At 37.0% G+C, this 23,825-nt stretch overlaps 1 pseudogene; it reads right to left on the reverse strand.

Moving 5' to 3' along the window:
* Window positions 1–23,125: 23,125 nt before the first annotated feature.
* Window positions 23,126–23,545, reverse strand: LOC131830120 (mitochondrial import inner membrane translocase subunit TIM14-like; annotated as a pseudogene).
* Between the last annotated feature and the right edge of the window lie 280 nt (window positions 23,546–23,825).

The following is a 23,825-nucleotide window of genomic DNA, read 5'->3' on the forward strand; positions in this document are numbered from 1 at the left end:
TGTTCTTATTCTTAATCATAATTCTGGATGGTAACAATTAAAGCTGGTCAATGATGTGCATTTTTTTCAAAAAGAAATGGAACAAATGAGACTTGTTCCAGGTTATATACCAGGAATCTCTTACCCCCTTGTATAAAGCTCCTCACATTCCAGAAAGCAAAGGATCTCATTTTCTACTTTCTGTCCAAGAATTTCCCGGATCTGAAGACAGCTGTATGGGATTGTGTGGGAAAGACTAGACTTACAAAACTTGGAATTTCACACCAAAAATTTAGGCGAAGATATGGTGCAGGATGTGTTTTGCATGCTAATGGATTGCCTGCCATCAATCAGCAAGACTCTGAGGGATTAGAAACATACCAGAGGGTTGTGTTCCAAGAAGCCGTGATCTTTAATGGAAAAACTGACAAACCATAAATGAAAGAACTGGAAACTGCCATCCTAATCAGAATAGACAGGATTGGTGGTGAAATCTTCCAGAAAGGCCTCCTCTGTGTACCTGGCAGAATTGGCTACTGAAGCACAAGGTTTTCCAATATATACACATTGTTATTTTTTAGTAACCTCATGGGACTGGATTTAACTGTAGTCATCTTTTTATTAAAGTGTGGTTTGCATGGAAACATGCTTCTTAACATTCTGGGATCAATTCAGAGTCATGACGAACCCAACTTCTCAGTACCTGCCAGAAGAGTTTTGTCTTTCCCTAACAATTCTCAGAATTGAGTGCTTTTAGGGACTGGACTTCTGAAACAAAAGAAAGATGTGGCTGTCTGGAAGTTCTCACTGGATATTTCAGAAAATTTCCATGGCTCTGAATGTACTTTTAAAAAATCTTCTTTACTACAGATAATACCACCAGCAATGAACTTGTTCCAGCCGGTCATTCTGTTCCATTCAGTTGGGAAAGTAACACCTTTATTTCATACCCTAAGGACAAATCTGAAAAAGAAGATAGCCGAGGGTTGTGAAGCCCAGAGTTAAAGATTGATCGATGTACTATTTTGGTCCATTCAGGATTGGGACCAAAAAAAGAAAAACTTCCCTTTGGGTGGGGGAACACCAAAGAAAATGTCAATATTCACTCAAGTAGTTCTTTCTTATGACAGTCGCTCCTCCAGTCTCAACCACTAGTGTGAGGAATGATGCTCATCATCCTCCATACCCAGACACGATCTGGAATGTCCTTAGTTAGAATCTGAATTCCTCGGCACCTTTTCCATCTCCACACAGTGCCTTTTAACAAGGACAATGGCACTCTCCTGATGCAGTGCACCACAGTTGAGCCCTGCATTGAGTTACTGGAGACCTTTGCTCCTTGGAAAAGGAAAGAGACTATTATCCAGAAGTTCAGTATGTGTGAAAGACCAAGAGATACACATGAGTGTCCAAGGCAGGTGAAGGTTCTTAGAACTTGGCCATTATCGCCCTCAAGAGTTCTTGGACTCTCTGGACTCCAAATTACGGTCAGAAGTTCCTGATTGCCTAGAGTCACTGCTCAATGCAAGTGACAGTTGTCCCCCGCAAGACCCATGAAGGACATAACAGCTCTCATCCTCTCCCTCATACCTTCTCTGATCCATACTAAGAAGATGCAAGCAAGTAGAGCTCCTAACAGAAGTACAGCCCTCCCATCATTCTACACACAGTAATATATTTCCACTTACTCCTACTATTTACATTTACTCAAAATTCATTTTCATCTCTTCTTGACTCATCCTGTTATTTCATAGTCATCAATCAAGATCAAAGAGTCCAAAGTAGCCTTGCAGATATACCCTGAGGCACCAGGCTCAAAAATATTATTAACTTGCCTTAATCTCCCTTCTTGACCCCACAAGTAGGATATGACTGTAGTGAGATTTTCATGCTAAAAATAACATAAACATATACATTTAGGAACTTTCATATTTACCCAAAATATTTCGCCTGACTAATTTAGACTTACTTAAGTGATTTTAAAATAAATTCTTATCTTGAGATCATTCATATGACAACTGGATGTGTACAGTTGTCAGATTTGTTGTTGGATTTGTTGGATAACAAACAGTTGTTTTTAAAACAAAAGTAGGCAGTATAAAATAGTGCTAAAAAGTGTGGGCTCAAATTCACATTTGTCATTTTTGAGCTAGCAGACCCACACAAGTTATTAAACCCCTCCAAAACCTAGATTCTTAATTTATAAAATACAGATAATAATCATACTTGTCTATCAGACTGTTAGGATTATATCAGATAATGCACAAAATGCACTTAGCAGAGTAGCTTGCGTGTTCTAAATTGAGCATTTTTTAATATATAAAACCATCATTTTGTAAGGCAAGCATTTCAACATGCACTATCTCATTTAATCCTGATAACTCCATAATGTAGGTATTCTGTTTCCATTTTGTAGAATGTTGGTTCTCTCCTAACTATATAACTTCCTACATGGCATTCTCATAGAGAATTTGCACAACCACATACCCCAGAGTCCAGAGGGAGGGAAGCACCCTCCTTCCTCCATGCTGCCATTTTCCCTTTATTGTTCCTGTACTTTCTTGTAAAAATCCTGCTGCATTAAGACTTGGGCTTTTGGCTCTAACGTCCTCTACTCTCCCTTTCACTTTTATCTACTATCTCTATATCCAGATCCTAACATCAATGCCCTTTGTGACTTTAACATTTATATTAATACTCAACATTCTGGCTTCTGGGTTTCTTATATTCTTCATCTCTAGTCACCTTCTCCTCCACTCCCAACTTTGGTTTTGTGTTTTCATTACCACCTTCTGGACCTCGTTAGTCAGAAAAGTTCCACCTTTAAAATCAAGAACTTAGACATCTCATAGCTCTTACTCGTTCAGGTGGCTCATTCGGTTACTTCTGTGAAGCCAGCTCTTGAATGCATTTGACCATCCTCACAATTTCTCACTTATCTGGGTCCTCCGTGCTTCTTTTCTTTCCCTATCCTGCTGATATTCAATGTCTCACAACTTTCTTCTCCATTTCCTTAATTGCTTTCCTCAGTTCTTCTCATTATATCTACTTGGCTCTTCTCAGTGGACCCAGCTATCTTCAAAGCTTACTGAGTATTGTCACAGAAAATGCCACAGGGCCAACTGTTTTCATTATATATTCATGTTCAGCGGCCTTAACAGGACACGAAACACTGCCAAGAAATACTATTGAGTTTTTATCTGTTCTCTTTCCTATTCTCCACAGTAAGGATTCCATACCTTTTTCACTGTCCTCAATTCTCCAACTTCTTCACATCCTCCAATCCTCAGAGCAGGCGGCATCAACTGCTACTTCACAGAGAAGATAAAGATCCTCAGAGGAGACTCCCTTCCACCTTCCACTACCACATTTCAAACCTGTGTGTTTACGCAGCCATTCTTCCACCTTGCCTCCTCTTGCCACTATAGAAGAGAAACCTTCTTTTTTTAAATTTCAAATTTATTTAAATTCTAGTTAGTTAACATGTATGGTAAAATTGGTTTCAGGTGTAAAGTTGAGGGGTTCATCACTTAACATATAACACCCAGTGTTCCTCACAACAAGTACCCTCTTTGGTACACATCATCCGTTTAGCCCATCCCTCACCCACCTCCCTCCATCAACCCTCTGTTTCTTCTCTATTGTTAAGAGTCTTTTACGGTTTGCTTCCCTCCCTCTCACTCTCTTCTTTTCACCTTCCTCTATGTTCATCTGTTTTGTTTCTTAAATTCCACATAGGAGTGAAATCACATGGTATTTGTCTGTCTCTGACTTTTTCAATTAGCATAATACTCTCTATCTCCATCCATGTCATGTAAATGGCAAGATTTCATTCTTTTTGATAGAGGGCCCTTTTTCTAAGGCTTATTATCCCACCATTTCCTTACCAAGGGAAGGACCTTGCTTTATAAATTATCCCCTCTCTCTTCTATCTTAAATCTCTTTCTTTCCACTGGGTCTTTACCATCAGCTTTTAAACATGTTCAAGTTTTTTTATCACTTAAACTTGAAAAAAAAAAAAAAAAACACCTAGTTACCTATCTCCATTTCACACATGAGAAAATGGAGATTTGTGGAGACTAAAGAGAAAGAGACAGAATAGGGTCCAAATTAAAGACATTCTAGCCTTGAACAAGGCCATTCCTTATGGTGCCATGTCATATTCTTGCCTAAATATTAAGACTCCCTCATCCTTGGGCTTTGTGGATCTATTTTAGGCATCTTCATTTGAGTACTGGATTGATTTCTTGGCAAGTCAATCTACTGATCAATGCTCCAACACTATGACTTCCCCAAAAGCCCCAAATAATAAAAGGAAATAGTTGGATAGACTAATCTCTACTTTAGTTGCTCTCCATCTGTAAAGTGTAACTGATGATATGTCTTCTTCCCATCTTCTAGTATCATTTTCCTCCTACTCCCTGCCTCCATTTCTCATCAGCAATGTAACAGAGATGGTAACTCTCACTCCTATGGAAGGTTTTTAATTGCTGAGGGGGAAGGTGCTACATAAATGCTCAATATAGCCATCTTTTTTGGGAAGCTAACTCCTGCTTACGTTGACGGAAAACTGATGTTGATGGAGCTAGCTACATTTTCTTTAGAAGGGGAAAAAATAGACTAAGGAAGAAGAAAATTAGGTAAGCATCTGGAGGAAAGACTCAGAGAGGACCCAAGTAAAAATGTGGCCAAGCAACTAAATCAATGTTCACTGCTACAGCTATTTGTATCTGCCCTTTGTTAGTCTTAGACCCAGACCCATGAGGAAACAAGAAGGCTTGTAGAGTGTAGGCTATTATTTAAAGAAAAGAGGACTAGAACTAGAAGGGGAGAGGAAGTGAGGGGAATGTAAGTCTTTACATGAAAGATAAAAAGAACAAGATAAAAAAGAAAGAAAGAAAGAAAGAAAGAAAGAAAGAAAGAAAGAAAGAAACATTCTTCAACACAGCTAATCTCTCCTTGTCAGAAAAAAGATGATGTGGGGATAGAAAGTAACTGTGTGTCAAGTTTGGTCCTTGAATTTTACTTTTCTAATAAAGATAAAAAGCCTGTAAAATATAAGCCTAAATCGAAAAACAAAAACAAAACAAAGAGACTGAAATGCAAAAAAATATTTTGCCTTTAACAAACGGAAAATTGGAAAACCTGAAACAAATTAAAATTAAAACTAAATTGATGTAAAGTCTAAAGTATAGAAGGAAGTGTTGGGGTCAAAGCCTAGATTTTCAGTTAAGTATCTATATGATGTTTGTCAAGCCATACTTAATCTATTTGAGTGTTACCTTTTTCCTATTTCATAAAAGTATGGAAATTTATTAAATCAGCTATTCTCGAACTGTGGGTTATGTTCCATTAAGAATAGCTTCTTTTAACGAGAGATGTTACTGAGGAAAATTGATTGAGCATGGGAACAATATGGAAAGAGTGGGAAATTTGAGAAGTACTGGACTTTCTTACAGATTTCTTCTATAAAATACAGAATAATTTCACCATTATAAATTTATATAATTAATCCAGTTGAAAGGAATATATGTAGAATCTGTGACATCTTTTTTTTCCATCACATCTTTTTTAGATGCACTTAACTGAAAATGTAATAAAAAAAAAAAATGGCAATAGCCATCAAAGAAGGGAACCACTAGCCAAGGAATGTGGGCTGCCTCTAGAAGTTGGACAGCATGAGGAAAACAGTTCTTCCTCAGAGCCTACAGAAAGAAAGGCTTGGTATAGTCTATAAGAAGCCAAAGTCTCTTTTATCTTGATGTGTGTCTTAAGAAAAACAGTAAAGAGATAACAAATAGCTTTTTATTTGCTGTTGTACAGGGGTTAAAGTTGCCTAGGGTCAGGGACACCATTGAGGGTAATGAATGCCAATCGGTCTTCAATCACTCCTTGTCAGTGAATCCCAGAGACTAGAAACCAGCTTCGTCCCCAAATAGCAGAGCACTGGCAAAAGAGTCAATCCAAAAAAGGAAAAGAGAAATCAGAACTTCCTTCTGATGCATGGCAGGCACATAAAGTTTTCCATCCCTCATATGGTCCTTTAACTACCTTGTCAGAGTAGGTGTCTGTGGTAATGACCCCCTAACCCCACACAACAATGCCCACACCCTAATCCCTAGAACCTATAAAAATGTTACCTTGCACGGCAAAAGGGATTTTGCAGGTGTGAATAAGATTACAGATACTGAAGTCATAATATTATCCTGGATTATCTATGTAAGCTCATTTTCATCACCAAATCACTATAAGTGAGGACTCTTCGTGGCTTTGGTCAGAGAAAGAGATATGGGACAAAGACAGGGTCAAAAAATGTTAACTACATTGCTGGCTTTCAAGATCAAAGAAGGGAGCCACTAGCCAAGGAATGTGGGTGACCTCTAAAAGGTGGACAATATGAGGAAAACAGTTCTCCCTCAGAGCCTGCAGAAAGAAATGCAGCCTTCTCACACCTTGATTTCAGCTCAGTGAAACCCCGGTCAGACTTCTGACCCTCAGAACTGTAAGATGGTAAATTCGTGTTGTTTTAAGTCACTCAATCTGTGGGACTGTATTATGGCAGGGTTAGAAAGCTAATGCACTGCCCAACATGTGAACCCCAACTGGTGAACAAGAAGCCAAAATGACCAAACAAAATCTTTTATCAGAGCATTTCTCTATGAGAAAATGCAAATGGTTTCCACGAACCTATTTTTCTCAGATCAACAAAATGTGTGGAGGCAGTTAGACTACTTTGGTGCAGAGCTTAGTGCCAGCCAATAAAAAAGAGGCCAAGCATGTCCTAATGTCAATTACACCCAATATTCTTGACATTTTCAGTTGGCTTGTTGAATTCATCTTTGGGAGGAAGAGAAAATGATGTCAAACAGAAGGCATTTGTGGAGATACTAGCAGGAACCTAGCAGCATCCCACTAGAAAGTCTTGAAATGTGACAAGTGGAATGTCATCCAAAATAACCCCAGACAAAAACACAACAAAAGTCTGGCTAAGGCCAATTAATCAGGAAAAATCACAGAGAGCATTCAAGGTCTTTGGCCCTACTTCTAGCCTTCTGAGACTTTCAAAATATTTGTTTGAAACTAACCCTTTTGAATGGCTGTTGAATCTACCCCAATTTTCTGAGGACAAGAGATTGTTCAGTGCTTTGTTAAACTCAAATAACAAAATTAATTAAGCAGTAAACTTGGTTTTCTTTTAAAATTTCATCAAACTACACTGATTGGTTGTTTTGATTTCCTGTCAATATAGCTTAAGTGACATAAATGGCTGATATTTTCCCCTCTCAGTATTTCCCCCAAGGTTTTATAACTTTGTTTCTTTATGAAAACAAAAATGTTTATAAATCTGCTACTTCCTGGGTAGTCATGATGAGAAACATCACCCATTTGAGCCCTTTTCTGACTTCAGAAGGCTTCATTGTTCTTTGTGATTTTGCTCCACATGACTAGAAGCTTATATCAACAATGTAGTAGCTTAATTATATGCTACCTCATTTTTTCCTCTAATGGTTTTTGGTCTGGTCTCCCTAGTACATTCAATTATACCTCTGTGACTTCAGGATAAAGTACAGATACTCAGCTCTAATTCGGGGACCTTGATGTTGCCTGTGAAACCATCTGGCTCTGGAATTTCCTCTTTTGTTATGGGAATGTCCATGTTTTCTATTTCTTTTTTTTTTTTCCCAAGAAATTTGTATATTTTAACCAAATTGTGGTACTTACCAGCACAAAGTTATCATAATATTCTTTGATTATTTTTAAATGTCTTAGGAGTCTGTATTGATAACCCCTTTTTATTTTGGTTATTGATAACTTGTGTTTTCTCTTGATCAGTCTTGTGAAGGATTTATCAACTTTATTAACCTTTCCAAAAATGAATATCTAACTCTGTTGTTTCTTTCTATTGTTTATGTATTTATTATTTAATTGATTTTTAGTTTTTTCCTTATTATTTACTTCTTTTCCCTTCCTTTGAGCTTTGTTTGTCCTTGTTTCTTTCTGAAATATCTGCTCAGATGACTGATTTTCAGCATGTCTTCTCTAAGACAGATGTTCAAAGCTGCACATTTTTATTTTTTTTGGACTGGTCATCTACATCGTCACATTTTATATTTCATATTTTCATTGTTATTCAGCTAAAAATATGTTCCATTTAGATTTTAATTTCTTCTTTGACACATGAGTCTCTGGAAGTGTATTATTTAATCTCTTAAATTTGGGGAACTTTTTTGTTATTTTTAAATTTTTGATCTCAAGTTTACCATTTTGTCAGAGTATATAGTATTAAATTTTCATTCCTTTACAATTTAAGATTTTCCTTACAGCTGAAATTGCATCTATTTTGGCAAATATCACATATGTGCTTAAAAATAATTCTTTTTTGGTAGTTTCATGGTATATGTGGGCCAATTAATTCAAGTTTATTAATAAGTTGCTCAGATTGCCTATTTCCATATTGGTTGCCCCCCCCTTCTTTTAAGTTTTTTTGTCTGTTTGTTCTATTTATCACTGAGACTACTTAGTTAAAATCCCCAACTATGATTTTTGCTTTTTATATGTCTATCTTCTTCTGATAAAGTATCTTTTTTTTTTAAATTTTTTATTTTTTATAAAGATATATTTTTATCCCCAGGGGTATAGGTCTGTGAATCACCAGGTTTACACACTTCACAGCACTCACCAAAGCACATACCCTCCCCAATATCCATAATCCCACCCCCTTCTCCCCAAAACCCCTCCCCCCAGCAACCCTCAGTTTGTTTTGTGAGATTAAGAGTCACTTATGGTTTGTCTCTGATAAAGTATCTTTTAATCTCTACTAGTGGTATTTCCTTGAAATTTACTTTCCCTTATATTGGAATATTTTATATCAGCTTTCTTTTGGGTAGTTGCATAACATATTTTTTCTGTATTTTTACTCTTTGCTTTAAAATTTACACCTTGTAAAGAGCATATAGCCTGATTTTTTTTATGTATATATACTCTATCAATCTTTTTCTGTTAGTGGGTTTAGCTCATTTACATTTAATATAATTACCAATAAATTGGGGGTTAAATCTATTATCTGATTATTTTTTGTTGTTACATCTATTTTTGTTATTTTCACACTTTCTTGCCTTCTTTTGACTCAATCATTTTTTTCTCTTAAAGAAATTATTTATTTGTCAGAGAGAGAGCACAAGCAGGGACAGTGGCAGAGGGAAAAGAAGAAGACTGCCCACTGAGCAGGGAGCCCAATGCCAGACTTCATCCCAGGACTCTGGGATCATGACCTGAGCTGAAGGCAGATGATTAAAAAACTTAAACACCCAAGTGTCCCTGACTCAGTCAAGTATTTTTAAAACTGTTTTTCTATTTTCTTCCACAACAGTGGTTTTGATAGTTATCATAGACATTTAAAGATGCATATTTAATTTATAACAGTCTTCCTTAGTTCTTTTACTGCTTTCCAGACTCACAACCTTAAACACTTCAACACCTTTGAAGATAAAGTTGCCTTTTATGTCATTGTTCTCATGTATTATAGCTGTCTATATATTTTAAACCATAAAAGATTTTGTAATTTTTAATCATCAATATTTATTTAGATTTCCTCACTGTCTCCCCACTCAAAATGATCTTCATTCCTTCCTGAATTATTTTTTCCATTTGAGGTCATATTTTGCTTAAAATTTCCCTTTCAATAGTTTTTTTAGTACAGATCTTTTAGAGATAAATTCTCTTATTTTTTTTTGTTTAAATGTCTTTATATCACTTTATTTTATAAGGATTGTTTCATTATATATAGAAGTTTAAATTGGCAATTATTTTCTTCCAACACTTTAAAGATATCAATCACTATATTAGATTCTGGTATTCAACATTTCTGTTGAAAAGTCAACTTTCAATCTTATTTTGAAGGGGAATGTCTTGTTGTTGTTACTGTAGAGATTATTATTTTTTGTACTTTGCTTTTATCAGTTTGAATAATGTATCTAGATTGATTTCCTTTGTATTAATCTTGCTTGGGGTTTATAATACTCCTTGACTCTGTAAGCTTGATGTTTTCCAACTTATGGAAGATTCCTAGCCAGTAGTCTCTAAAATGAATTGTTTCTATTTCCTTTCATCTCTTCTTTTCCTGGAACTCCAATTATATATGGTAGTCATTTTAACCATCTATCAAATGTTTCAAACATTCATTCAATATTTTCAATCCTTTTCTCCTTTTTGTGTTTAGACCTGGATTTTTTTTTCTATTACTCTGTAGTTCTGTTTAATGATTCATTCTTATTCTCTGCTTGATCTGCTGAATTCATAGTATCTGATACTGTGTTTTTAAGTTTAGAATTCCCATTTGACTCAATTCTTTTTTATAGATACTGGTTTTCTGGCAAAACTCTCCATCTTTTTTTTTTTTTTTAAATCTCCATCTTTCAAAAATGTTTTGATCATATTAATCACAGTTATCTTTAAATTCCCTGTATTATGACTCCAACATCTGGTCTATTCCTATTATTTGCTTTTTCTTTTGCTTTCTGACCAGGTCCTATTTCTTGGCATTCTTAGGAATTTTTCACTGTTGTTCATGAACAATGTTCATGAACAACTTGTAGGATCTCTGGATGAAGTAATCATTCTTCTTGGGGGATTTCATTTTTTTCTGACAGGCAGGTAGAGTATGTAAAGATCAGTTTCATCCAATCAAGGCTAGGCTTAAAGCTTTATGACAATTAGTTTGTGTCATAATAAAGATGGCTTCAAATTCATTGACACTCCTCCCATTGAGTTGAAGGGTTTAGTTCTTCTCTTATAATTAGATTGGCTTTGGGACTGCTTCGATCCAGAATATGCAGAAGTGATTCTGTACCCTTTGGGGGCCCAGGTCTTAAAATACCACTAGCTCTACTTCCTGTATATTAAAATGCCCATTCTAGAAGAAGCTATTCACCTTAAAAGAAATCCATTTATCCTAAGTCTTCCATCTGTGAAGAAGCTAAAATCATTCATGTGGAGAGGACTCTTACAGGGACAAATGTTCAACTACTCCCCTGTTATTTCAGACGTGCAACTCAGGCTCCAGAGACATTAGTGAAGCAGCTTTCAAAAGAATCCAGCCTCAAGCACTATCTGGCTGCACATGAAGGACACCAAGTAAGAACCAACCAAGTGAATCTGTCAACCTCTAGAATTGTGAGAAATAATGATATATTATGGTCTTAAGCCTCTAAATTTTGAGATAGTTTGTAAAACAGAATAAATAATGGGAAACTCTGTATTTCAGGATTGCATTTAATGTTATGGCTTACATATCCCTTGGTGTGTTTCCCTTCTAGAGTCTTAGCTAAAAGCATCATATGAATTTCCTAGGGCTTTCCTAACTTGTTGACTCCTGAAACCCAACCTCTGTTTACTCAGTATTAGATGACTCAAAAACCTGTGCTCAGTTTCTACTTTCTACTTTTTCTTCAGAGAATTGGCTTACTTTATCTCATGTGAGCACAGCTAGGAGTTTGTGGATGCCACAGGAAATTTCACACAGAGTTTCAGACTCATTTCTTTAAGATTCTCTTCTTTCTAGGACTTTGATTCTTCAATACCTTGCTACCCTGGCAGTCCCAAGTTCCAAAATCTGTTTCTTCAGCCTAGTGAAAATATTAAAATCCCAGCAAGCTTCTACCTGCTAGACTTCTATTCTCCAATTTATAAATTGGCACATTTCCCAAGAAGAGATGTGGAAATAAATATGGGCTCTCCCCAGAACACCTCATTTTTCTCAGAGTTCTTGGCCTTTCAAATTTTGGCTGACGAGGCTACTTCTGGGTGCTTTCAAACTACTGTTTTATCCAGCTTTTACAGTTTATCTTGGCAGGAGAATTAGTTTGATACAAGTCATTCCATCATTCCAGAAACAGAAGTCCTAAAGTTCAGGCAACCTTCCTGATACAATGTGACCAGCATACACTCACGGTTAGTAGTCTTAGATGCTCTTTGATCTTTTCTTCAAATCCTTTATAGGCTCAACTTATGATTCTACCTGCTTGTTTCTACACCCCTCCAACAACTTCCTGACCACAGAGAAATAAGCCTGGTTGCTAGTTTTGGTGAACTTTCAGCCATGACAGGGTTGAAAGTAGACACTTGCTTATCACATTTCACTATTCCTTCTTTTGCTGATGCATCCTATGATGCTTTCTTGCTTAATAGCCACCACACCACACCAATGAACTGTTCGGAATCAAAATATCTTATCCTTCATCTATTTTGTACCACAAGAAATTGTATTCCAAGAATTATTCAGAAAAGCAATAATTCTCCTCCTCCTCCTCCTCCTCCTCCTCCTCCTCCTCCTCCTTCTTCTTCTTCATCATCATCATCATTATCATCTGCTCACTGAAAATATGTGGAGACTGCAAATGGATTTTTCTGAAAGTGACACAGAGGGAGGTCTCCAGCTGACCTCATTTGACCAGGAAGGAGCTGAGCCTACTTTGGCAATGAGAACAGAATATTACAACATGCGATTTTTTTTACTCCTATCCTATCCTTTTCAATTTTGTCAAACACAAATACCCCCACCCTGTGACTTGCAGAATGCATTAGCTTGAAAGGTGAGGCAACAAACTGTATCCAATTCCACAAGTAGTTAAAGGAACCCCCAAGCTTGCAAAAAAAAAAAAAAAGAAAGAAAGAAAGAAAGAAAAAGAAAAAAAATGAAAAAGAAAAAGAAAGAAATCTAGAAGCTTCTATTTTCAGGAACTTTCAGTTGACACCTTGCACCTGATAAATTGCTTTGTCTTTAGTTTCCAATTTAAAAGATGTTTTCTCACTACAATAATACTTGGGTATTAAGTTATACTTTCTTCTATAAACTTACAAATTTACTCAGCAATATAATCACCATGTATTCAATTATCCTAAGAATGTTTAAAACTCATCATGCAGTGTCCATTACACAAAATGGATGGTTTGAAAAATGTTACAAGGATCATCATATTTAGATTGTTATGTTGTTCCCAGCTTTGAGAGATAGGTAGGAATAAGCAAAAAGAAATATAGAAAGCAAATGAGAGAAGAGAGAAGGTTGACAATTACTAAAAGAGAGAAAAGAAGTTGGGAGGTTTAAAAATAAGTGCATGTTCCTATTTTTTAAAAAAATATCTCATAGCTTTCTAGATTCTTTACATATTAATTTTTCACTGCTAACCAATTATGTTTTTCCTTTAGTTGATCAAAATGTGTTTGCCTAGGTTCTATGCATCCTTGTTTCCATATCCATTTTTACCCCAAGACCGTATCTTTCTGACATAATTTTTATTTGATCTTTTACTGGCTTGAGAGGGTGGAAATGAGAAACATTTTAATTTTCCAGACTTCACATTTTGCAACCTGATCAGCTTTTTTGTTGCTGTTGTTATCCTTTTCTTTCATTTTCATCAGGCAGCAACTACTTGATACTTCCAACACTGCACCAAGAGATATTCTCAGCCAAATCCAAAAGTTTGTTAGAGATTCCATTTTCCAAGGTACTATAGGCAATTTGCTAGTCACTTCCTTATTATATAATTTAGGTTGTTATTCTGCCAGCTTCCTGTAAAAATGTCCTCACCATTTTTCCAGCCTGAGTTGATAGTTTGCCTACCATTTTTCTAGCCTCCACTTACCACTTGGACAGAAAGCCAATGCTACATACTTCAGCATTTCATTATGGACATCAATTTCTGTATCTGCTGGTAACCTCTTGCAATATATCATCCCCCAATTTAGCATCTTAAAACAATAATATTGTTTCTTATGAGTCTCCAGGTTGACTTGGCAGTTTTGCTGATTTGGGCTGGAATTAACAGTCCTCTTCTGGGCTCCCTCATGCATCTAAAGTCAGCTGGTGGTTTGGCCAGGGGCAGTATTTGTTGGGGGTTGCCTCAGCTCTCCTGATGTGCTTCCTCATCCGCTAGGAGGATATCCCAGCTTCTTCTCATGGAAGAGGCAGGGCTCCAAGACACTAGGAGTCATAAAAGTCAAGACTGAAATGGAGAATACCATCACTTAAACCACTTTCTACTGGCTACAGAAACTCACAAGGCCAGACCATGCTCAAGGAGTCAAAGAAAAGAGATACTGTCTCCTGATAGGGTTGCAGTTATGTGGCAAACTGCATGGATGTAGAGAGGGTTATAAGATTTTTTTTTTTTTCAATCAATCTAACATGAGCTATATTAGCAGTCAGCACAAGGTGAGTAGGGAACAATAAATCAAAAGCATGGCATGCAAGGAAGTCTTAAAGACAAGGTGGTGTCTGACTAAATTTTATAGGAGAAACAGAAGTTAGTCAAAGGAATAGAAAGCAGGAAGTATCCCAAGTACAGAAACCAGCGTATTCAAAGACATTAAGCTGAGAGAAATCATAGGAGGTTCTAGAAAAAGGGGAACACAGTATTTTATTGAGTTGGAAATCCCTCTCCCATCCTGTCCTCAGGCTTCTGTCTTCTTTGTTCAGAAAATTTACAAACCTTCTTCCAAGAAATCTTTCTTAATTCATTCCTATCCTTTTTGGATCTATCACTAGCCTGCTATGGCCTTGACACTGGAGTCAGAATCACTGGGTTTGAATCCTATTACTTCTACCTTTTTGTGACTTAGTAAAGTAAAAAGATGTTATCACCATGTGTAAAATGGTTGTAACGATTTATAGGGCTGTCTTAATAATTTATTAAAATAATGCATATAGAGTGCTTAGAGCTCTTAATTAGCTACTCTAGCATTCTTCATATGCAAAACAGAAATAAGGGGATTTCCCTGACTGGTCCCAATTTTGTTAGGTATTCTCCCCACCCCTACTCCCAGCTTCATAAGTGCCAATACCTGACACTTAGTAATCTCTCTATAAATACCACTGGCTTTTAATATTTTTGTTATTAATATTGTTATTTTTATGGCAAAGTACCAGTTTGCAATTCTGAATGGAACTTGTTCTGTATGTTACTTTTATATGTTTCCTTCTCCTAGACAAACAGCCCCAGACACTGGAGCTGGATGGGGTTGTAGTTGTTTGGAATGGAGGTGAGGGAGGAGCAGAGCTTGTCAGTGGCTGCAGAGTGTGGACAAGGCAGATCCAGGAGCTCTCCTGTGCAGTGAATCAGGACAGGGTTCAAAGTGTGACTATCAAGAGGACTACCTGAGATGCACCAAAGCAGGAACTTACTTAGGCCTCTGAGGAAGAACAAATAGGTTTAGGGAAAAAAAGGTCACAGGCAAGGCCTAAAGAAATCCCCTCTGTAGCTGTAGGGCAGTCTCAATGACTTTTTATAGGTGAAGCTTAACTGACTTAAGCTGCTTTCTCAATAAAATCCCTTTGAAAGGAGAGAGGGGCTGAAGAGGAGTTCCATTCTCAATGACCAATTATTTAATTAATCATTCTTATGTAATGAAACCTCCATAAAATCCCTCTCCCCAAATGATGAAGTCTGGAGAGCTTCTGTTAGAGTAAGCAGTTTGTTAGGTTCTAATACATTACATGGAAGAGGCACAGAAGTAGTCATGGCCAGCTATCATGACAGTCAGGCCTGTCCTGGCAGTTCTCCATAAGAAGCCAGATCAAATCAAAGAGTAAACCCCTGACCAAATTAGGGGGAAAAGGCAGGAAACCTTGTTTCTAAGAAATCCCCACCTCAAGTAATGAATATTCCACTCCAGAGTTAACAGCTGTGAATAAAAGATAGAACCTAGGGGCACCTGGGTGGCTCAGTGCATTGGGCCTCTGCCTTTGGCTCAGGTCATGGTCTCGGGGTCCTGGAATCGAGCCCTGCATCGGGCTTCCTACTTGGTGGGGGAGACTCCTTCTCCCTCTGCCTGCCTCTCTGCCTACTTGTGATCTCTCTCTCTCTCTCTGTGTCAAATAAATAAATAGAATCTTAAAAAAAAAAAAAAAAAAAAAAAAGAACCTAAACCGCAAGGCTCTCTGCTCTCTCTCTCTCTTAAGCTAGACCATTCTTACTTCATGAGATTGTATTTGTGCTTTACTAAACTTTGCCACTGTGTCACTCATTTGCTGTGCTGTGTCTGTCCTTGAGTTCTTCCTTGTGGTGAGACCAAGAACATTCAGCAACATTTTTGGGACAGGCTGGGTCGAGGACTGGGATCTCCCCAGTTCATCTGGCAATACTCTGAAATTCATGAACACGTCAAGGTGTCAAGGTGATACACCCCAACGGCACTGAAACAGAAGATCCTGTGTTGGAGACCTTTTTAGATCTCCCTCTATGCACTTGCTCATCTTACTGTTTATTTTTATCCTTTATAATAAAGTGGGTAATAATAAGTATAGAATTTTCATTCCAGCAAATTATCAACTCTAAAGAGGGAATTTTGGGAATCCTCAAATTTGTAGCCAAGTCAGACAGAAGTGCAGATAGCCTGGGCACTTCATTGCAGCTAGGATCTGAAGTGGGGGGCCAACTTGTGAGACTGAACCCTTAACCTATAGGGTCTGATGCTAACTCCAAGAGTTGGTGTGAGAATTGAATAGAAACATTAGACACCCAGGTTGTGTCAGAGAACTGAATAGTCAGAGACATTCATTCATTCACTCATTTATTTGTGATGAACAGCCCTTCACTCAGACTTTCAGTTTGGAACTCTAGTCAGTCTTCTTCCCACTCTAAGCTTCTATAATGGCTGACGAAAACCCTTAGAGTCAGAAGATCTCAACGTCTAATTTGGTAAAAAGTAGACTTTATCACCTCTCCCTCAAAATATTTCTATGCCAAGCTCTGATCACTTTACAGACTTCCATGCTTCTCACCATAAACCAAAGGGAGCAACCTTCTACCTAATCAGAGAAGTTATTGGAACCAGATCTCCTCAATACCCAGCCAGGAGACTTCACAATAAAATCCCACAACTTTGCTAAATGTATAAACCTTTCCTCCCTTCCCTCCTCCTTCAGAAAAGACTGGAACTCTCTTTAATCTACTGACTTCAAACATGGAAGCCACTCAAGAAACAATGAATCAACCCCAAAGGTAACAAACGACATTCCCCAAATAACCAGTTCTTAAAGCCTATAATCTTAATCAACATTTAAAATTTTCTTAATAAGTGAGTTAGTTACTATAAACAGGGAGATCCAGAATCCACCATCTGCCATTTAATTTACTTGTTGAAAATATGGAGTCTTCCACAAATATTTTAGGCCTTCTATGATGGATCAAGATTATTAGCGTAATCTTATAAGATAAACCTTCATCCACCTTTATAATGTATAAAGGTAGTATTGTACAAACAGTAAATTTATGTTTCTGAAAAAAATTTAACAGCATTGGGAAATCTAAGAATAGGTGAAAAAAAGCAGTATACAAAACAGTATATAAATTATGATGCCAAAAATACAAACACACACTCATAGAAAACAGGCCAAAAGCATGTGCATCTAAATGTTAACAATAATATTAACTTTCTTTTATGACATGTGTATTTTCCAATTTTTCTATGTCAACATCTGCTCACTTCTTCCTTCTGTGGGTTAATATTTTTCTTTGGGAACCACCAAGCAAAATGCAAATGCTAAAAATTTGGCTTCAACAGTTCATAAATTTGCTCATTAAATTGCTCCCCATCAGAATACCAGCAAGCAGCCCATTCTTTTCATAATGAGTTTTTTCATTTTTCTCTAAGATGGGCACAATCTTAAATTTATCTTAATCAATTTTCTCAAATTAAGCTGCAGCGAGACCTACTTTCCTCTGGCTTGTTACAAGTGTTATCTCTAATGAGAAATACAATTTAACAAATGCTTGAGCAGCGGCATCGTATGGCTGTGGCTCGCTTGAGCTCCCAAAACTCACAATAGGATTTTCTAAAATCACACTCCTGTGTCCTCCATTAGAAATCAGCCAATAGGTTCATTCATGACAATGAAGCTTACCTTCCCAGAAAAGGCATCAGACAGCTTTTCAACACATTTAATTTTTCTTCTATTATCTGAGACCATAATGTCATTCCCAGTTGTACTTAGCAAAATCTAATGGCAAATGAAGTAAAAAAGAAAATGCATTTGATGAGGAAAGTATTTGGGGGGATAGATATAAGATTCCTCACTACAGAAAAGAATAAAACCTAGAGAAAAAGCAAAAGGCAACACAATACTGTGGTGATAATCAAATTGCTTTCACGTTTTCCCTTGCTGGTTTCATAATAATCGTTACATACATATGAGAAACTAAACTGCTTTTTAATACCACCTTTCTAAAGAGTCAGAATATTTTCACATTTAGTCAGGACCACAGGATATAAAAACAGGAAAAATATTCTTTCCCTTTTGATTCTGATAATTCAGAAAATGGAATGGGAGGAAGGATGGAAACTGAAACAGCTCCATTTCAGGACCACACACCAAAGTTTCCATCCCATGCTTCGCGGGAGAGATCCACATGGCCACCCAGGGGTCCACTGTCACATCCTTGCTGCAAAATGCAATTACATAAGGTACTTCATGCTTCAAAGGACCTGGCGTTTACCAAATGAATTGCATTTGTGGCCAGCATATTAATGATTGTTATCACACTTGGCCCATAATAACTCTCCAGTGAGTTTTTTCACAAAAGCTGTCATTTACTAAAAAAGGCAGTTAAAGGGGAGGACCATTTTCAAAGCTAGATTTTCCTCCCTTATATTTTACCAAGCTCTACTTTGCCTCAGAATGTCTCCATTGGTGAAGGTCAATGGCTGTGTTAGTTCTCAGTTATAGGAAACACATAAATACATAAAATTCGTAGAGATGATCTTCTTTAGGACTTTAAGCAGTGTTCTCTGGCCCCAGCTGCATTACAGTTGTGGAAAGGTACTTACAAAATTGAGGAATTTACCTCAATGTTAACTACACACAATCTGCATGGATAGGAGATCAAGAATCTACATAAAAAAAAAAAAAATCTACATTTTTAAAAACCCCTTCCCTAGGTGATTTTCATGTCTACTAAAATTTGAATGTCACCACTCTAATAGAAAATTTTTCTTAGAAATAAACTCCTGAGTAAATCATAAAAATTAATACTAAAGAAATTAGTTTACTGCAACAAATCTACATCAATGGATTTGCCTAAACGTCTATCCCGAATGAAAAGAAGCAAGTTCAATTTGCTCCTGGAGAGGGGCTTAAGGATATATATATATTAAAGATTTTATTTATTTATTTGACAGAGAGAGAGAGAGAACAAGTAGGCAGAGTGGCAGGCAGCAGGAGAGGGAGAGGAGGATCTCCGTTGGGGTGGGAGCCTGATGTGGGGCTCAATCCCCAGATCCTGGGATTATGACCTGAGCTGAAGGCAGTCACTCAACTGACAGAGCCACCCAGGCACCCCTGCTTAAAGACCTGTAAACATCACCAATTTATAAGTCATATGGACAGGTTGAGATGCATTTCCATGTAATAATCTTTCAAAGTAAATGTCAGTTATTTTAGATTCTATATTTTGCTTTTCAAAAGATGTGCCTGCCTGAAATCTAAAGTCACATTTAAACCTACAGGTGCCAAGAAAGAATAGAATAAACAGAAGTGACAGAAGGACCAAAAGTGAAATATCAGCCCAGCTGCCTGTAGGCTGCCAATATATACACCAGAAAGCCACCCCAGACATATTCAAGGGAATATGAATGAGTGAGTCTGGGGTTTAGATTCATGTTTCAAAGCCAACTGTAATCTAAGACAGAAGGAGAGTTATGTTTCTAAGAAAAGTAAAAGAGGATGCTGTAGAAGAGAGGTTTCCAAACTTTGCTATAAGTTTAAATCACCTAGAAAGCTTAAAAAAAAAAAAAAAGTCAGTTGTTGTTTTGTAAATTATTTATATTTTCTGAATATAAGAACTTGGTCAGAAGTGTGATTTTCAATTTTTTTTCCAATCTCAAGCTTATCATGTGATTAACAGTGACTTTCACAGACCAAAAGTTTTCAAATTGGATAATTTTTAACTTATGTTATCTTTAATGGATCTTTTTTTTTATGTAATATCTTGAAATTCTTTGCCTAACCAGAAGCCACAGATATTTTTACCTAGGGTTTCTTCTAGAAGTTTTAGTTTTATGTTTTACATTTTTATTTGTAAAACATTTTGAGTTAGGTTTTGTGTAAGATATGAGATATGGTTTTGAGTTTTTTTCTGTTTTTGCCTATGGGTGTAAAATTGTATATAATGTGTCCTTTAACTTCAAATTTTCTCTTGTCTTTTGTTTTCAACTGATTATGATATGCCTAAGTGTGTGCTGTGTTTGTTTGACTGATATTTATCTTGCTTGATATTCTCTGAACTTGCTGAACTTGATATTCTCTATGATTTGGTGTCTGTCATTAATTTTGAAAAACTGTCAACTATTATTTCTTCAAATATTTTTTCTGTGCATTTTTCTCTTTTCTCCTTTAGGCATTTTAGTAAGGCATAAAAATAATTTTATATTATCCCACAGTTTTTGGATACTGTAGTTTGCTTATTTGTCTTTTCCTTCTTGTACTTATTACTGTTTTGTTTCAATTTAGGTCATTTTTTTTTAAAGATTTTATTTATTTATTTGACAGAGAGAGACACAGTGAGAGAGAAACACAAGCAGGGGAAGTGGGAGAGGAAGAAACAGGCTCCCCGTTGAGCAGGGAGCCTGAGGCGGGGCTCAATCTCAGGACCCTGGGATCATGACCTGAGCTGAAGGCAGAAGCTTAATGGCTGAGGCACCCAGGCACCCCAGTTTGGATCATTTTTGTTGATGTGTCTTTGAGTTTACTAATTTTTTCCTTGGCTCTGCTGAGACCACTGATGAGTTTATATAGAGGCTGTCTTCATTTCTGTTACTGTGTTTTCCATTTTTCACTTCTGTCATTCCCTTACAGTTTTTATTTTTATTTTCTTACAGTTTTTTCTTACAGTTTCCATATCTTACGAAATTACTCATATAATTTTTATCATTATTACATCATTACACATTTTCCATTAGGCCTTTTTTATAGAGTCTTTTATAGTTATTTTAAATTCTCCAGTTAGACAATTGCAACATGTCTGTAATAGCCACATCTAATTCTGTTGATTATTTTGCCTCTTGGGAGTGTGTGTATGTGTCTGTGTTTGATTTATGTAAAACATTAGGGGTAAAAAGGTTATGAGCTTAGAAAGGAGCACACTTTTCCTTCTTTCACATACTAGGCCTTTAGTATGGAAGCTCATATTAATCAAAGCATCATCTTGGGGTTGAGATTTCTTGTTGCTTTCTTACTTTGAATGCGTGGCAGGCTCAAATTCCTCTAGTGATAACATGTTTAGATTGGGGGCTGGTTGGTCAGCGGTTGTTTCTCATTCCCGGCTCCACCCTCAGGTTTAGGTCTTCCCTTTATATGTACCACATAGAGGGTCTGCTCTCTGCAGTACTGCACTGTCTTTTACTCAATGCTTCTTATCTTCGTAGAGGAAGTGGAGCAGGGATGGCATTCTCTGACGTTCTGTTTAAACTTCACTCTTGGGACACTTGGATGGCTCAGTGGGTTAATTGTCTGCCTTTGGATCGGGTCCTGGGATCAAGCCCCACATTGGGTTCCCTGCTTAGCAAGGAGCCTGCTTCTCTCTCTCCCTCTGTGGCTCCCCCTGCTTGTGCTCTCTCTCCCTCTTATTTCCTCCTTCTCTCTCTCTCTCTCTGTCAAATAAATAAAAAGTATTTAAGAAAATAAACTTTGGTCTTGAATATATACTGTTTTCTTGGGTCTGGGAGCAAAACCTTTAAAAGCCTCTTGCCTATCTTCCAGCTATTGTTCTGGACCAAGCATATATTCTTGCTTCTCCTTCACGGGTAGAGGTAGTTTTTCTGTTTCCCTCTACCAGCTCCAATGAGTTTTTTTACCATTACTGTAGGGGCAACAGTTTTTGTTGGCCTCCCAGTCCTGCATAGCAAGGCTTTTTTCCATAGAGAGAAGCATCTGGGAAGTTTTGTGCCCCTTCTACAGCATTTCTTCTTCTCCCCCTGGCCCACACCATGAAAGACTCTACTCAGGTCCTCCTCGTCTTCTCAGTGACTGCCTGTGATTTGTAGAGATTCATAGAGAATATGAACCCCTCTCTTCTCCCATACCTGTGGATTTCACGGTCTTACAAGTGTCCTTCTAGCCACTCACTTTTGCCAATTCATCAGCTCTTCTAGCTGAATACTTCTACATCCACCCCAGTAAGCAAGCTCTTAAGTTCCATCTTGGTCCACATTTCAGGTTAGTTTTCAACTTTGCAACCTTCGCTCTCAGATGGGTTCAAGGAAGTTCTGAACTTACAAATTGCCCAGATTTTCTTGTTCTTACTGTAAGGGTGGAAGTAATACTCTTTATACTCTTTAGACCCCAACACCCATCATTTCACTTTTGATTTTTCTGTAATGTCATTTAATTAAACTGTTACACTCATAAGAAGCAGGTAGTTGGGTTTTTTTGTATTTAATCTAACTATTCTTCATTATGTACATGAAGTATTAATGCAATTACTTACTAATATAACTGATTTTATAACTGTTTCTCATGTTTCATATTTCTTTTGCTCTTCATTTCTGTCCTTTTGGATCACTCTTTTATTATTGTAGTTTTCCCCTTTTATTTTATTATTTTTTATTTTTAAAAAGATTTTATTTATTTAAGAGAGAGAGATGGAGAACATGAGCAGGGTGAGGGGCAGAGGGAGAGGGAGAAGCAGACTCCCTGAGGAGCAGAGAGCCTGGAGTGGGGCTTGATCCAAGGACCCGGAGAGGATGTCCTGAGCCAAACACAGCCACTTAACCAACTGAGTTTGGTTAGTTTTCCCCTTTGAGGTAGTAGATATGGGGGCACCTGGGTGGCTCATTAGGCTCAAGTCATGATCCCAGGGTCCTGGGATGGGACCCTGCATGAGACTCCTTGCTCTATGGGGAGCCTGGGTCAAGCTCCATTTATCAGCCTACACCTAAAATTGACAAGTGTTCTAGGGAAAAATTGATAGCTAAGTGTCTATTCACTTATAAATTATTCTTCCCATCTCTGGAATTTTAGACCAAGTAGTTCCTTAGATTTCCACATCTCTCTGATATTTTTAAAAATATGTTTTTTATCCCCCCCCCTTTTTTTTTTAGCTTTGAGGCGTTTTATTCTAAAAAGCTAGCACTTGTATATACCAACAAGAACTTAAAATTCATCACACATTTACCTCATTTTTTAGCTTGACCTTCTACTAAATCTTTAGCTTCATTGATTTTGGCTGCTATATAAGGAGATCCTCCCTTGTCTGGATGATTTAAAAGCATAACTTGTTGATGAGCATCTCTTATTTTTCCTTTATTGGCAGTAAGACTTACACCTAGTATTAATGCTGCTTCTCATTTAGTCATTTGGTTTCAAACCTAAATAGCCAGCGCTGAAGACAGATTTTGGTAGGCTCTGAAAAACTTGTTTTATTTGAGACTCCATATGTTTAATGTCTTGCAAAACATAATAGCTTGCAAATCCTGCAGCAGCAATGGTCGGTCCCTGTTTTTTATTCCTTATCTGGCTTTTTCTGGTTTTTGTCCACAGGAGCATAATCTGCATTCTTTCATAACCAGCCATGAACTACTTACTATGTCCTGTTTTTAAGTAGAAGACACCTTACCCATTCCTTAGAACATAACTGCAATTGGCCCTTTAGAAAAGCAGTGTTAAATGAGAATCTCCATAAGATTCACCTTCATCTACACATTTATTTTCTTACCTTTCAACAAATATCATTACTTGCAAACTCCTTAAGTATTTTTGCCCAATATTAAGCTGCATACGATTTTTATGTGATCATGTTAACTAAATGAAAGAACCCAATGACCCATGTGAAAACTACAAAGGTTAATTCAGA

Source organism: Mustela lutreola, chromosome 4, assembly GCF_030435805.1.
Source record: "Mustela lutreola isolate mMusLut2 chromosome 4, mMusLut2.pri, whole genome shotgun sequence".
In the NCBI taxonomy this organism is placed as follows: domain Eukaryota; kingdom Metazoa; phylum Chordata; class Mammalia; order Carnivora; family Mustelidae; genus Mustela; species Mustela lutreola.